The sequence below is a fragment of the Haliotis cracherodii genome, unplaced genomic scaffold (assembly GCF_022045235.1).
Source record: "Haliotis cracherodii isolate W230 unplaced genomic scaffold, xgHalCrac1.p SCAF_15, whole genome shotgun sequence".
NCBI lineage: Eukaryota > Metazoa > Mollusca > Gastropoda > Lepetellida > Haliotidae > Haliotis > Haliotis cracherodii.
The window spans coordinates 18992459-19001593 of NW_027266270.1; the positions used below are offsets into that span (position 1 = coordinate 18992459).

Consider the following 9135-nt stretch of genomic DNA (forward strand, 5'->3'; position numbering starts at 1 on the left):
CGTTTTTGTCGTCTACGTCATCATTATCTTTCAAGGATAGTGGACGGTATGGACACTGGAATATTTCTATTATTTGGAAATGTGTGCATTTTAATTATGTTTTATTATATGTTTATGTATATATAAAACTCTCTGCCGGATTTTTTTCGTGTAAACCATTCGATCAAGTAAAAATGACTGCGTGACAAGACGAATCAACTATTTATACCCGATAAAAGAAACTGCCTTATTTTAGGAATGGTGCTATAACAGGTCATTTGAAATTTCTAACAAGCAGATACATTAGAGACAGTGACTAGACTACATGTACGTAATCCGCATCAATCAAAGGTGTAAAATAACTGAAAATCATATCTGTCGGAGACCCACCAAATTTACCAACTTTTATTATTACTATATTTATAATAATGCAAATACTTTAGTGATACATTTTTCAGAGGAGAGGGCATACACACAAGTATGTTGCTTCCGTGTGTGAATGCAGGTTATACTTGGCATATCAGTTCTCAGTTTCATACTGGTCGTATATCGGAATTTGTATATGGAACCATGCGTACAGCATGACAATTATTTGCTAGTCGTCAGTCTACAACACACATAACACGGTCAAACAATTTTAAGCACCGCTTTTGCAAGTTATTTAGTACAATAATATTTTATTAAAATCTATTTCAATTTGTTTTCACCATTTTCCCTGTTCCATTCCATGCATGTTTATGTTACTACATCTTATTGATCATGTTCCCAAGTATTATAACACACTTTAATGTTTCTTCTTCCTACTCTAACGTTATAACATTTCAGGTCATCATCTACCATCATCTAACACACAAGAGATGATACCAAGACATATTTAATTCGGTTTTATGGTCAATGCGGTCTTACAATTGATTTTATTAGTCTTTAAATCTTATGTCCAGTGCATATTTTCACAAACAGGGCTGTTAGCTGATTTAAGGAAATAACATCCAGTTGAATTCCCAGTTGACGTATTTACTTTTTTAAATCAAATATGTATACGACATACGTTAGTCTCTTAACGACGTTTCTACAATTAATATTTTGAACAAGCCGTTAATATGCCAGTTGTGACAGGCCTAGGGTTGATGGTATGGTAGCTGTAGCAGACAGATTGACAGTCGTTGTTACGTGCGTCACCAGGTAATTAGTACGGCATTGACCTTGTTGATTGTTACTATACTTTGAGGATTTCTGTGGCCGGTGGCGGACGTAATTCAAACTCCTTCCACACTGACACCGCGTCAAATATATTTGTGTACCGATTACATAACTCTTACGGACAGGGTGGGGTGGTAGTTCACCGGACGACACTGTGTATATTGGGCGGCTCCTTTGATATCTCCTCCAAAGTAAAGTATATTTCACATGATACAAAATACTTTGCAAACAGTTAGTTGACGCTTTAAAGGGACTGACGAAAACATGGACGAAATATTTTAATAACGCCAAAAATAAGTTGAATTAAGTTAAAATGAGTTGAAAATCATGTGTCATGCTTATAATCCCTTAATGTATTTGCAAACTGTTGAGCAAAGGAAAATATTCTCGCCCATGGGCCAAACCTTTTTCTCGCCCATGGGCGAAATATTTCAATATCCTTATACAATCGTTGAATTAAGTTAAAATGAGTTACGTTTTGTGTCATGATACTTGAAAGATATACATATACGTATTTGCGAAACAAAAACATGAGTTTTGAGTAAAGGAACATATTCTCGTCCATGGGCCAAACCTTTTTCTCGCCCGTGGGCGAAATATTTCAATATCGCTATAAAATCGTTGAATTAAGTTAAAATGAGATACATTTTGTGTCATGATTTTTGAAAGAAATATATTTATGTATTTGCGAAACAAAAACATGAGTTTTAAGTAAAGGAACATATTCTCGCCCATGGCCCTGCCCATGGGCTTACCCATGGGCCAGTCTTAGGTTTCCAGAATTAAAATTGGACGCGTTTAAATAAAATCTCACCCTTGTGTCTTTTGATATCAAACATATGAACACTCGTTGATAAAAATGGCAAAAATCCTCGGCAAGCCTCGGAATTTTTCCACTTTTATCAACTAGTGTTGATATATTTGATATCAAAAGACACTCGGGTGAGATTCTCTATTTGAAAGACTGGTTGGACGAGCATGCATTCGCGATTAACTGTGTCGACAACCAAAATGTAACAACATATTTTAGGCCAAGGATGCTTCTTTATCGACAAGGGGGGGTAGGGTAGCCTTGTGGTTAAAGCGTTCTCTCGTCATGCCGAAGACCCGGGTTCGATTCCCGACATGGGTACAGTGTGTGTACAATTCAGCACATGTTTCCAGTATTTTCTTTCCAGGACCAAATGACAAAAATAAAGGTAACTATCATGAGATTAAATGTCCTACCGTAACATTCATTCCTAAAAAATACACAATCTTTCAACATCACTTTGTAATATACAGTTCGCTTTGTTCATTGCACAGGGATTCACTGATATGATCGTTTGCTTATTTAACAAAGAGGTTACAGGTTGTTTAGGTAGTATTGATTGTACCGCAAACAAAGGAGTGTCGGTAACATCTGTATGCTGTCACAACTCGACAGAAGTCTGATGCACTTCCGTGTTCAGGTGAAATGCAGTGCGTACGAAACATGTGTCATGTGGTCACATAAGCTCCGCCCACTCATGGATATTGAAGCCTTAAGACTTAAGACCATTGCGTTATCAGTTACCTCAAGGGTGGCGGTACTTCTACGCTCTAAACTCGATAACCCGCCGAAGCTCACACGAACCTACTGATATGTAGTTGCTAGGAACACGATACAATTTAAACAACACTGGAAAACGGACAAGGTAGTTCTAGAGAACACAAACAAGACATGAAGCCGAAGCAGGCCCGGTCGACGACGCCGATGTAGTACACGGACATGGTTTTCCCAAAGGCACGGTGTATGTGTTCTAGGATGTCAGGACTTACACAGTCATATTCCGAGGAAGGTTAGTCCTACGCGTAGCAGAGAGAGAGAGAGAGAGAGAGAGAGATAGAGAGAGAGAGAGAGAGAGGGAGAGAGAGAGGGAGAGAGAGAGGGAGAGAGAGAGAGAGAGAGAGATAGAGAGAGAGAGAGAGAGGTGAGAGAGAGAGAGAGAGAGAGAGGGGAGAGAGAGAGGGAGAGAGAGAGATAGAGAGAGAGTGAGATAGAGAGAGAGAGAGAGGGAGAGAGAGAGATAGAGAGAGAGAGATAGAGAGAGAGAGAGAGAGAGAGGAGAGAGAGAGAGAGAGGGAGAGAGAGAGGGAGAGAGAGAGAGAGAAGGAGAGAGAGAGAGAGATAGAGAGAGAGAGAGAGAGGGAGAGAGAGATAGAGAGAGAGAGAGATAGAGAGAGAGAGAGAGAGGGAGAGAGAGAGAGAGAGAGGGAGAGAGAGAGGGAGAGAGAGAGAGAGAAGGAGAGAGAGAGAGAGAGAGAGAGAGAGTACACTGCGATCCGCTCAGATAGCATTACTAGCCCGATTGCAAACATACTTGAAGCCTAGTTCAAACCGACTGATCTTGACCTTAAATGCAAATCATTCACATATGAAGTCAGGTGAAGATCACTTGCTTGATAACGGTGTTAGAACCCACACGTCGCACCTAGTTGAAATAAAGAAGTTGTTCCTCCACATATCTTATCCTTACTTAGTACTCCAACTTCTAAATGCCTCTCAAAGAAGTTTAATGGCGTGGTCAAAGTATAGTGCGAATTCAATGACTGTAGGTCAGACAATGACCACGAGCAGCGTCGCTCGAAGGATATTAACTTCCGATTGTCATTTAAAGTTATTTATCTTCGAATAACATCTTGTGACGTCATACCATTGTTCTAAGCAGCGAACTTCTACAGACTATCCCCCTGTTCAAGTGATATTCTATAGAAAGTCCCTCTGTCACAGAGATTTATTTCGTATTTGAACACAATCCATATGTTACATATAACAGTGGCAACTTGACGAAATGCGGAACAATCTGTAAACAAATGTTACTTATATTTCAGTGGAATCGAACCTGCAACCGCCGTATTGGTAGCCTAGTGAATGCACTACTAGCCAACCGAAACAAACAAATATCAAACAAACACGGCGCTGATAAACCGTAATGCTTTTAAGATTGTTTACGTGTACGTGTACTATAGCAAGAATAGTTTACATCCTTTTCCCAAAGGTTCATATGAAATGTCTTGGAACCATAAACTGGGGATGCTACTTGTGATCGACATTAATTAATAAATCGTGTCTCTAAAGGTTCTGCATAGAAAAAAAAAACAAGCTAGCATTACGTATCAACATCGCATATATATTGCATGTTTTGTTTTTGGTTGCTTGTTAAAAGTAGGTTTTGTAAGATAAAACTCGAATGCAAATATTGAATGAAGAATTCAGTATAAACGTAAATAACCGCCATTCACTGCCTTTACCATTCGTGACCAACTCGTGTTATTCCGGGACAAGCCGAATATAGACTCGTGCCCCTCTCGTGGCCCATTTTGCGACCGGGTTCCGTCTTAGCGCAAACGTGCATACCTAAAACAATTGTCAACTCGTTGCGTAATGGTTCACATATCATTTTCCCATGTATTATATATATTTCAGATGCAATTTAAAACACATTGGGACGTGCGGAATTATACAGTATGATTGAACACATTTAACTGTGTCTTTGGGTATATTTTTTGATGCAAGACATATGTAGAATCAAAAATTATTTCTGAGGGATTCTTTGACGAAGAACTTGAAGTCATACGCGCATTCTGATTGGTTTGTCGTATTTTAGCACATAACCTTCATCGATAGGGGGACGAGGCCTCCAGGCCAGGTTACGGGAAGGGGCGAGTGGGGACGAATGTGGCCTTTACATCAACGCTGGGGCAAGTCAAGTCTTTTTACTTGAACATCTTCCGCAGTGGCAATCTCATCAAAATCAGACCTTAGTTTTCGCTAGCGCTACCGCTACGCAAAGATCTGAGGACATTCCACTACAGGTCACGTCAGAACGACCTTTTGTGAACTTTGACCGACCAGTGAAATGACTGACAAGAAGTCGACATTAGCCAATCAGAAAGCAGCGTTCTCGAGCTATACGGTGCTGGCTTCCATTCCAGACCTGCGCTTTGAAAAATATTTTGACAAGGATTCCAATCTGAAACCTGAACAAAAGAACATTCTAGAAATCTCTAATAGATGGCCGAGATTCCTCACAGGGGCTATGCAAAAGTCTCCACTGTTCAAATGTTTATCCCGCTGAAGCGAAAGATAGATCATTTTGACTGAATTAGTCGATCAGCCCATAGCTGTTATCGGAATAACCCGTGTTAGCCTTTTCGAGGTTGCATGCCTCAGAAAACACATTCCGTTTGTTGCTTTCCCATCTGGTAAGCAACGCTCTGATTGGTCGGATAAAAGGTCGTTCTGACGTGACCCGAAATGGGATGTCCTCAGATCGTTTGTTCAGCGGTAGCTAGAAGCAAAATTACATTTATTGAGATTGCTGTAGTGGATATATGTTTTTTGTCAAACTAATAAAACTTATCCCCCCCCCCCCCCCCCCCACTGCCACAATGATGTGTTAGGTGGATATAGGAATGCGTACTGACCGTCCGTTTTTCCGTCTTTTTCACGTTTTGCTTACAGAGTTAAATATTTCATGACCAAACTTTGCACACATATCGGTTAATTCATGAACTCGTTCTTTTTCATATTTAGAAATGTTTAAAATTCTATTAAGGAACCTATGCTTGTCGTAAGAGTCGGATGTATCGGCCGTGACCTCATTGACCGCGTGATCGTACTGACGTGGGGCGTTCTTCATAACATCAAACCAGTTCAAGTGAATATAAAATGTCAATGCAAGAGAATAATCAGTCTTGATTATCAGCCTTAAAAGATCAGATTTGGCGTAAAGGGCAACATGACCGCCTCCGTGGTCTAATGGTAGATCGTCTGCCCGGAGAGCGGAAGGTCCGAGGTTCAAACCCCAGCCGCGTCATACCAAAAGACGTTAAAAGATGGTACTTGTTGTTACCCTGTATGGCGCTCGGCATTAAGGGGCTAAAACAAGGACTGGTCGGCTCGGAGTCAGCATACTGTGTCTGAGTGGGGTATTCATGTTAAACTGCGGCATGGTATCTCAGTGTGCTACCACTATACATCGGCATCAGTCCGGACTAGTACAAGCAGCCACACACACACATATACGTGCATGCACGTCGCTATAAAAGTGCAATAATCTTGGACGAGACGTTAAACCCCATTTCACCTCACCTCATCGTAAAGGGCAACATAGCTGTGAAACGTATATGGATGGACCACTGACACCAGGTGTTCACCAAAAGGATACCAAGTCAAAAGGACACCTGTACGCAAAATAGTTTCTGTACTATATTTGTCTCTTTTACAGAAGAATGACGGGAACCTACAAAGGGTATATCATAGTGATAGTCTCGGTCCTCATGATTTGGACTGTAATGCAGTATTCTGCTTCAAACTACTGGACTCGAATGGACACAAATGACTTCATTGCCCCAGCAAAGCACCCTGGTGTAGACCATAGTGTGTCCGCTGAGAGTCCTCGGTGCCCGGATGTGAAGACAGGGATGATGAGAGGAAGATGGAGGCCTCGCATTCTGACTGCACAAGAGAAAGTTGACATTGACACATTCCTCCAGTCAGCTCGAAGTTCATGGTCTGCCGAAGTCAATGCAGAGAAGGGACGGAAAATGTGGGAATGTGGCATATGAAAACCTTCACTACTTTCGTGCACTGTGTAACCCGGAAGGTGCTACGCCATGTTGCTATGGTGATACGTGCATTAACAAGACCCCGGATGACTGTAAATGTCCGAGCTGTTTCGATCTTCGGAACGAGATTTATGCAGAGTACTCTACGTGGGAGCCCGAAGATTCCCGATGTCAGGTGAAGAACTTCACGGCTCAGCAGGCATGTGATCCTTTACAGGGGCTGACACTAGCCTTTGTTGGGGATTCTTTAATGCGCCACGTGTACACGGCCATGTTGATGGTGCTCTCCAACAACACTGTCTTCAATCCAGATAAAGGTATATATATACTTGCCATAGTGAAAGTAAATGTTTGCTGTAGAGTTGCGACCCTTAGCCATACCTGGATACGCTGGTCATGCTCCTTGTTTAAGATCCCCTGTCTGTCTTCACCCTCCCATACTCTTGGATTTCATCCAAGTGTGCATTTGTAACCTGCTTCACTTTGGAAGTAAGTCGCAGTTCAAACATTGTTCAAGGTGGTTTTACAACCACTCACTTACTCATTCACTTAAGACAATCATATATACTTATCTCTCTGTATTTCCATGTCTGGATATCCTTTTGTATTTTTTAAACACATTAATGTCTAGTATCCCTTTTTAAGTAAATAGTGTCTTGTTTGAAGGTCGTATTTGTACCGGAAACGCCGTATTGTTGTATGTTCGATAAATGGTGCAAATGAAGTAGTACTCTCTTGTGAAGACAGACTTCAAGAACGGCCAGGTAATGGCGGCTGGGAAGCCGAGTTGTAATTGTATCGGATAAGACTCGAGTTAATTGCCCACGTGGACACACTGTGTGAAGTCTACTCTTAATGTTCCACGGCGTGACATGATAGGGATGATTGTAAAAGCGGTTTAAAACGAACGCCTAACAAAACGTGTTAACATACATATATTTCAAGTAATCTAACAAATTCATTTTTGTCAAAGAATTTATTCTTATTGCATTTCAGATAGCCATGTCCATTGCAACGGAATGTACGCATTCTCGGACAAAATATGTAGGGCAAACATCAAGAGACAAGCAACATTCTGCGGTGGGAGTGTGACATTGAAAATGTTGGAATACTTTCATCTCGAAGATGCGGCAAAATTTCATGCGGATTTTCATTCATTTCTTCACAAAAACAAAACAGTTGTACTAGTTGGTGTTGGGAGCCACGATAATTTTAACTTTGAGAGGGTGTTTAATGAATATATATATCCTGTTATCGACATGATGAAAAAGAACAAAGCTTTATGGCCAAAGGTGATCTGGTCTGCCAATCACAAATTTGGTCTCCTGAAATCTCCTAAGATTCCATCACAAGACAATAGTCACGTAGCATCCTTCAACAAACTTATGTCTGAGGGGTTAGGAAAATATGATATACCCATTTTTGACACTTATAACTTAACTTCCGGTTTGATGAGTACGGACGGAAGTCATTTTGGTATTGGTGTAAATGTCATGAAAGTGCAGATGCTTCTGAACTATTTGTTGGAATTGAAATCAAACTGGTAAACCCAAACAATGGTTATTTTATGTATATCAGACATAAGATTTTGGCACATTTGTCCACAATATTTTGCGTATTATTATGTGTCTAAATACAAAGTAGTTATATGAAATATGTAGGTGTTTGGTGTTCAAAACACGTCAGGTGTGCAGTGCAGGTGAAAACTGTTCAAAATGTATTAAATTTGTATTAATTGTCAGCAAATGATTGAACTACACGTAAAACATATATAAGTATTGTTCTGATGAGATTTGAACAACAATCAACAGCAGCGAGTGAAGCATTCCAGAATGTTTTTCGTACTAAAATGCAAGTGAGCTGTCCTTGTTGTGTACGTGAATAGGACAGGCTTGATCGTTCAAGATGTATCTGGATAAAAAATAGGCCGGTTGAACATATCAAGAGCAACAGGACGGTGATTTACGACCTTTTCGACATGCCTTGTTCCTAATGTCATTGCCAAGTGGAAACACCGAAATCCAGCTTCCAGCACTGTTCTGGATTCGAGAACCTAGAGAGTCCTCTGTCAATCAAGAGTGCCACAAATCTGTGCTACATTTTTTAAATACTTATGTATGCTGTACATATGCTTATAACGAACTAAAATTAGAGGCCCCTTTGAGTACGTTATAACCGTAGTTTACTGCAGAAATATTCAGGATGTAATTGAACGCTGTATGTACAATTGTACTGAATGTGTTATGCTAAAACATTTATAAAAAGAAGAGAAGAAACAATATAACAATCCAAGGTAATCAACAAATTTCAGTTATTTCGAACACTAAACCTTTACATTGTTGTTCATGCAACCCACCAACTTTC

At 40.4% G+C, this 9135-nt stretch overlaps 1 pseudogene; it reads left to right on the top strand.

The window, feature by feature from the left end:
* The first annotated feature begins 6435 nt into the window (after positions 1-6435).
* Positions 6436-8318, top strand: LOC139461907 (uncharacterized; annotated as a pseudogene).
* Positions 8319-9135: the final 817 nt, after the last annotated feature.